The sequence below is a fragment of the Triticum aestivum genome, chromosome 1B (genome assembly GCF_018294505.1).
Source record: "Triticum aestivum cultivar Chinese Spring chromosome 1B, IWGSC CS RefSeq v2.1, whole genome shotgun sequence".
NCBI lineage: Eukaryota > Viridiplantae > Streptophyta > Magnoliopsida > Poales > Poaceae > Triticum > Triticum aestivum.
The window spans coordinates 695,849,515-695,857,109 of NC_057795.1; the positions used below are offsets into that span (position 1 = coordinate 695,849,515).

At 43.7% G+C, this 7,595-nt stretch overlaps 1 pseudogene; it reads right to left on the reverse strand.

Annotated features, from left to right (window-relative positions):
* Positions 1-7,246, reverse strand: part of LOC123082927 (DEAD-box ATP-dependent RNA helicase 15-like) — a 56,760-nt pseudogene extending 49,514 nt beyond the window's left edge.
* Between the last annotated feature and the right edge of the window lie 349 nt (positions 7,247-7,595).

Here is a 7,595-nt window from a genome sequence, read left to right on the forward strand (position 1 = left end):
CTAAAACCAACATTTCTAAAATTTCTAACATTTCTATATAATTAACATTTCTATAACATTTCTATAACTAAAAACAGAAAAATTTCTAACATTTCTATAAATATTTGTATAACTAAAAACATAAAAAATACTGACAATTTTATAACTAATTAACAATGTGTGTGTGTGTGTCCATGGTGGGGCAGGAGCTCACCGGCGAGGCGAGGCGATGGGGGCGGCGACGGGGACGGCGACGGGCGGCGACGACGGGGTTGGCGATGGGCGGTGACGGGTCGGGGCGGCGACGGGCGGCATTGATGGGGATGGAGACGGGCGGCGACGGGGACGACACGGCTACAGGCGACGATGGGGATGGCGACGGGGACGGGGGCAACGATGGGCGTGGCAGCGACGGGGCAGAGGAGAAGAAGAAGCGGAAAACTAACGAATTTTCGTAAGTGTTGTTTATATAGGAGGGGCCTTTAGTACCGGTTGGAGCCACCAACCGGTACTAAAGGTCAAATTTGGCTAGGCCAAGTGACGGGAAGCGCACCCCTTTAGTACCGGGTGGTGGCTCCAATCAGTACTAAAGACCCTCCCTTTCGTACCGGTTGGAGCCACGACTTGGTACTAATGGGGAGCGCTGGCGCAGGTGCTGTGCGGGCAAGTTTAGGCCCACCTCGCTAGCCGATGGGCGCCCGCACCTGCTTATAAGCCCCGCCGCGGTAGCTGTCTCAAGCTCCTCTCTATTGCAGGTCTTTTGGGCCTACCTCTGCTTGCATGCCCTGTTGGGCCTACTAGGTTAGCGGGCCTGCATCCTGGCCCAACTACAGGATGGGTTTCTAGTCGTATGCAGGCCGCTGTGGCCCAGTAGGCGGGCTTTTTTATTTAGTTTTTTTTCTTTTCTGCTTTATTTATTTTCTTTTATTTATTTGTGAGTTGTTTTTTGATGTATTTAGAGTTTCTTTGTGAATATTTTTGCTTTAGGTGCAAAAAATTACAAACTTTCTGTTAGTGCTAGTAATTTTCAAATTTGAATTATTTGAAATTTGTCTGAATCACTAGTTTGTGAATAATTTAACTTTAAAAATATATTTTTCAGTGATGATTTTTTTGTTTAATATTAGTGTATTTTATCATTATATTCAATTTGGTAATACTTAGGTTATTTAAAAAAAATATGCCTTGTAATGGATGAGTTTTCGTCCAAAACCCTGATCCATCGAAAGAGATTGTCTATTTTGTACATGAAGTGCATACCGTTTTTGCTGTAACCCTCTCAACTTTTTTGCACATGCTATGTGGGTGAAATGATGATACCATGTCAATTTTCAACCTTTTCAGAGTTCATTTGAAGTGTTTTTCAATTTCAGGGTCATTTAGCAAAAAAATCAGTAAATGCATGAAAGAATTCGTTTGCACATAAAATTTCTTTGCATTTCAGATGCCAAAACACATAAGTACCCTAACTATTACAAAGATTCCCTCTAGTTTGTTCGAAGAGGCACTTTCCAGATATACAAGTCTGGAAACTCACTAGAGAATAAAGTGATGATAGTGAAGCCGATCACATCCCAGAGTGGGATCTTTGGGCGTGAAACTTTTTCTTCACGTGTGTCCCTTTGCGCTGTAACCATGGACAATATTCATCATTTAACTGGATGCTCGGGTCAATATTCACTGTGAAGGGAGCAATTTCATCAAACTTTTCGTAATCTTTTGAGATGTCTGTTTTGTCATCCACTCCCACGATGTTTCTTTTCCCTGAAAGAACTATGTGGCGCTTTGGCTCATCGTATGATGCATTCGCTTCCTTATGTTTTCTTTTTCTCGGCTTGGTAGACATGTCCTTCACATAGAAAACCTACGCCACATCATTGGTTAGGACGAATGGTTCGTCTGCTTACGCTAGATTGTTGAGATCCACTGTTGTCATTCCGTACTGCGGGTCTTCTGTTACCCCGCCTCGTGTCATATTGACCCATTTGCACTGAAACAAAGGGACCTTCAAACCACATCCATAGTCAAGTTCCCATATGTCCTCTATGTAACCATAATATGTTTCCTTTCCCGTCTTGGTTGGTGCGTCAAAGCGGACACCACTGTTTTGGTTGGTGCTCTTCTTATCTTGGGCGATCGTGTAAAATGTATTCCCATTTATCTCGTACACTTTGAAAGTCATTATATTCGAAGATGGTAACTGGGACAGCAAGTACATGTCATCTTCAATAGCGGCGTCATGCATGGCATGTGTCTGCAACCAGCCGGCGAAAGTCCCCATTTATTCACGTGTAATCCAGTCGTCAGACTGCTCCGGGTGTTTGGAGCGTAGAAAATTCTTGTGTTCCTCCATATACGGAGCCACCAAGGCGGAATTCTGTAGAAATGTGTAGTGTGCTTGAGTGAGAGAATGCCCATCCATACATATTATTTGATCCTGTCCTAGCGTGCCTTTTCCATCTAGTCTGCCCTTATGCCGTGATACAGGAACACCAATCGGCTTAAGGTCAGGAATAAAGTCAATACAAAACTCAATGACCTCCTCATTTTCATGGCCCTTCGAGATGCTTCCTTCTGGCCTAGCACGGTTATGAACATATTTCTTTAAGACTCCCATGAACCTCTCAAAGGGGAACATATTGTGTAGAAATATAGGACCCAAAACATTAATCTCTTCACATAGGTGAACTAGGACGTGCGTCATGATGTTGAAGAAGGATGGTGGGAACACCAACTCGGAACTGACAAGACATTGCACCAAATCATTCTCTAACCTTGGTATGACTTGGATCGATTACCTTGTGAGACATTGCATTGTAGTCATGAGACTTTAGGTTCTGGAACTTTTTCTCTGCCATATTTATTATTCCCTTTATATTCAATGAGAAGCCAGACGGTACCTTCATACTGAGCAGGCATTCAAAGAAGATTTCCTTCTCTTCTTTGGTAAGAGCTTAGCTGGCATGACCCTGATGTGTGCCGTCTTTTCCGTGCATACGTTGCTGGTCCTCCCGATCCTCTGGTGTTTCTTTTGTCTTCCCATACACGCCCAAGAAGCCAAGCAGGGCCACACAAAGATTCTTTGTCACGTGCATCACGTCGATTGCGGAGCGGACCTCTAGGTCTTTCCGATATGGCAGGTCCCAAAATATAGATTTCTTCTTCCACATGGGTGCGCGTCCGTCAGCGTCATTCGCAACAGGTTGACCGCCAGGACCCTTTCCAAAGATTACCTTCAAATCCTTCATCATATCATGTACATCAGCACCAGTACGGTGGCGAGGCTTCGTCCGGTGATCCGCCTCACCTATGAAATGCTTGCCTTTCTTTCTTGCGGGATGCCTACTCGGAAGAAATCGACGATGTCCCAAGTACACATTCTTCCTACAATTATCCAAATATATACTGTCGGTATCATCCAAAAAGTGCGTGCATGCACGGTATCCCTTGTTTGCCTGTCCTGAAATGTTACTGAGAGCAGGCCAATCATTGATGGTCACGAACAGCAATGCATTTAGGTCAAATTCTTCCTGTTTGTGCTCATCCCACGCACGTACACCTTTTCCATTCCACAGCTGTAAGAGTTCTTCAACTAATGTCCTTAGGTACACATCAATGTCGTTGCCGGGTTGCTTAGGGCCTTGGATGAGCACTGGCATCATAATGAACTTCCGCTTCATACACAACCTAGGAGGAAGGTTATACAAACATAGAGTCACAGGCCAGATGCTATGGTTACTGCTCTGCTCCCCAAAAGGATTAATGCCATCTGCGCTTAGACCAAACCATACGTTTCTTGCGTCACCTGCAAACTCCTCCCTGTACTTTCTCTCAATTTTTCTCCACTGCAACCCGTCAGCGGGTACTCTCAACTTTCCATCTTTCTTACGGTCTTAACTGTGCCATCACATAGCCTTGGCATGCTCTTTTTTTTGGAACAAACATTTCAACCGTGGTATTATAGGAGCATACCACATCACCTTGGCAGGAATCTTGTTCCTAGGGCGCTCGCCCTCGACATCACCAGGTTCATCGCGGCTGATCTTATATCGCAATGCACCGCATACCAGGCACGTGTTCAAATCCGCGTACTCACTGCGGTAGAGGATGCAGTCATTATGGCATGCATGTATCTTCTGCACCTCTAACCCTAGAGGGTAGACAACCTTCTTTGCTTCGTATGTACTCTCGGGCAATTCGTTATCCTTTGGAAGCATCTTCTTTAACATTACCAACAACTTTCCAAATCCCTTGTCAGATACACCATTCTCTGTCTTCCATTGCAGTAATTCCAGTGTGGTGCCCAGCTTTTTCTTGTCAGCTTCACAATTCGGGTACAACAATTTTTTGTGATCCTCTAACATGCACTGCAACTTCTTCTTCTCCTCTTCACTTGTGCAGTTTCTCTCTGCATTGCCAATGGCCTGACCTAGATCATCAGTTGGCTCATCTGCAGATGCCTCTTCTTTAGCTTCTTCCTGCATTACCGGCTCAGCTTCTTCCCGCATTGCCGGCTCAGCTTCTTCCCCCATTGTTGTATCATCGTATTCAGGGAACCCATGGCCAGGATAGCTCTCGTCGTCCTCCTATTCTTCATTTTCTTCCATCATAACCCCTCTTTCTCCGTGCTTGGTCCAAACATTATAGTTGGGCATGAAACCGGACTCAAACAGGTGGATGTGAATGGTTTTTAACTTAGAGTAATTCTGATCATTCTTACAGCCAACACATGGACAAGGCATAAAACTATCCGCCCGCTTGTTTCCCTCAGCCGCAAGCAGAAAAGTATGCACGCCATTAATGAACTGGGGAGAGCATCGATCATCGTACATCCATTGCCGGCTCATCTTCATTACACAACACCGAAAGGACCAAATTAATAAAGTTCATACAACACTTAAATGCAAAAAACAAATAACTCTCTAGCTAAAGATTTTAAATGCAACAAGAAATGCGATCAAGATTGCAACTAAGGTAACAATTGATCCAACAACATAATGATACCATGCCTCACTATCAATGGCATATTTTCTAATCTTTCTAATCTTCAAGCACATTTTCTCCATCTTGATCTTGTGATCATCGACGACGTCGGCAACATGCAACTCCAATTCCATCTTCTCCCCCTCAATTCTTTTCAATTTTTCTTTCAAATACTCGTTTTCTCTTTCAACTAAATTTAACCTCCCGATAATAGGGTCGGTTGGAATTTCCGGTTCACATACCTCCTAGATAAAAATATCTATGTCAACTTGATGGGCATAATTTGTCATAAACACGAAATGCAACAAATAGTTTTAAAAGAGAATATACCACATCCGAATCATAACACGGACGAGGGCCGACGGGGACGGATATCAAAACCATGGCACTATGTATAACAAACAACGTACGTGCCGGGTAAGATAATTATACGAGTAACTATATATCCAAATCACATAAACATGAATTTTTTATATAAAAAAGATAAGAACAAGAGGTTCACCACAAGGTGGTGCCAGCGACGGGACGGTGCGGGCGATCGACGCTGGCTACGACGGAGATTTAGGAGGCACTAAGTAAACCACACCTACATATGCAAACTAAGTGTTATTTTGATCTCAAATTCCATATAAATCAAATACTACCACATATAATACCTCCCAAATTACTAAAACCCACAAATTAATCACTATATAAACCATTGCAAGAGCTAATCTAGCAATGAGAGATGAAAGGACAAAGTTGCTAACCTTTGTGATCGTTTGAATGGATGGGGGCATTCAAATCTTGACAAAATGTGTGATGAGCTTGAGAGGAAGAAGGGAAGAACAGAGAGGAGAGGGGAAAGGGGGAAGAATAGAGCGCTGGTGGACGAAGGGTTTATATAGGACGACCTTTAGTACGCGTTCGAGGCACGAACCGGTGCTAAAGGTGCTGGAATGGCCCCTGACTGACAACATCCTGCCACCACTCTCTTTAGTACCGGCTCGTGGCACGAAGCGGTGCTAAAAGTTTGGCATGAACCGGTACTAATGAGAGCGGTCCGCCTAGCCATTAGAACCGGCACTAATGGTCACGTTAGTGCCGGCTCAAATACAAACCGGGACTAATGAGCTGAACGTTTGATCCTTTTTCTACTAGTCACTCTGAGGTGATCTCAGTCGGTAGGTGCTGTTGTGCTTTGCATGCCTTTGACTGTAGGGCAGTGTCCTTGGGAAGGGTGTCTAGGTCAGGCCTATTACCCTACCCTAGGTACATGTCATTGTCAATGTCATCTTGAAAATCTCCTGGACATCCCTCCGCATGTCTGCAGAATGTATACATAGTTGCCATTCATTCAAGGGCATAATGATATGATATTAGTAAATAAGCAGGCTCATAAGTGAAGGCTGACAAATTATCCAGTGATTCAAGCATCTTGTCACACTCGTCAAGAATGAAATGCCTCACATTCTTCAAAGAAAGGTCCTTGTCTCTAGCTAGAGCCAGAATCCTCCCAGGTTTGCCCACAACGATATGGGGGCAGTCGTTCTTGAGCAAATCCTTGTGTTTCTTAATATGAACACCTCCATAGAATACATCAACATTTAATTCCGACAGAAATTTGCTGACTCTCTCGAACTCGTTGCAAATCTACATAAGACAAGGGAGGCGAATGAGCAAACTAGGGAGAAAATGCATGAGAATAAAACAAAGTATATATTCACAAGCCCACCTGGTAGGCCAGCTCTCTGGTGTGGCACAATACAAGTCCTACCACCTGACCAACAGTAGGATCGATCTGCTAGAGAGACAGCTGTAGACCAATTCTTTCGGGACCTATTGACAGTTTTTTGTAAAATTAATTTTATTTCTCTATGGCCAAGTTCAACCTGACCAGTAGACTGAGGATGATAGGGTGATGCAATTCTATGGTTAACATCATACTTAGGAAGCATTTTGCGAAAAGCACCATGAATAAAGTATGAACCACCGTCATCATTAAACATCTAGGGACTCCAAACTTTGGGAAAATAACATCCTTAAGCATTTTAATAGAGGTATTGTGATCATCACTACTAGTTGGAATAGCTTCTACCCACATAGTAACATAATCAATAGCAACCAAAATATGAGTATATCCATTAGAGGAAGGAAAAGGTCCCATGTAATCAAAACCCCAAACATCAAATGGTTGAACATGAAGTGAATAATTCATAGGTATTTCCTAACGCTTACCAATATTACTGTGACGCCCGGAGACCGATGCGCCAGATGTCTTCCGTTTATTCGCCGTCGTTGCCATGCCATTCATTTTCTTGTTTCACTTTGCCATGTCAACATGCGTATTTCATCTGCATGTTTTTCAAAACTTGCATCCATCCGGGTCTCCAAGTTCCCTCCATTATCCATTCTGAGTCCGACCACACTCGCACGCGCCCGCGGCACCTCCGAAATATTATTTTATACGTGGCATAAGAATGCTCTCTGAATGGGTTGAAAGTTGGCATACAGTATTATTATAGCGTAGGTAGACCGCCTGCCAAATTTTGTCGCATTCGGAGTCCGTTTGATAGCCCAACCATCATCAGTAGCGGCACTATAGCCAGTATATTCATCGGACGTTTTTGGTATCCGAAAACCATTGCCGGGCC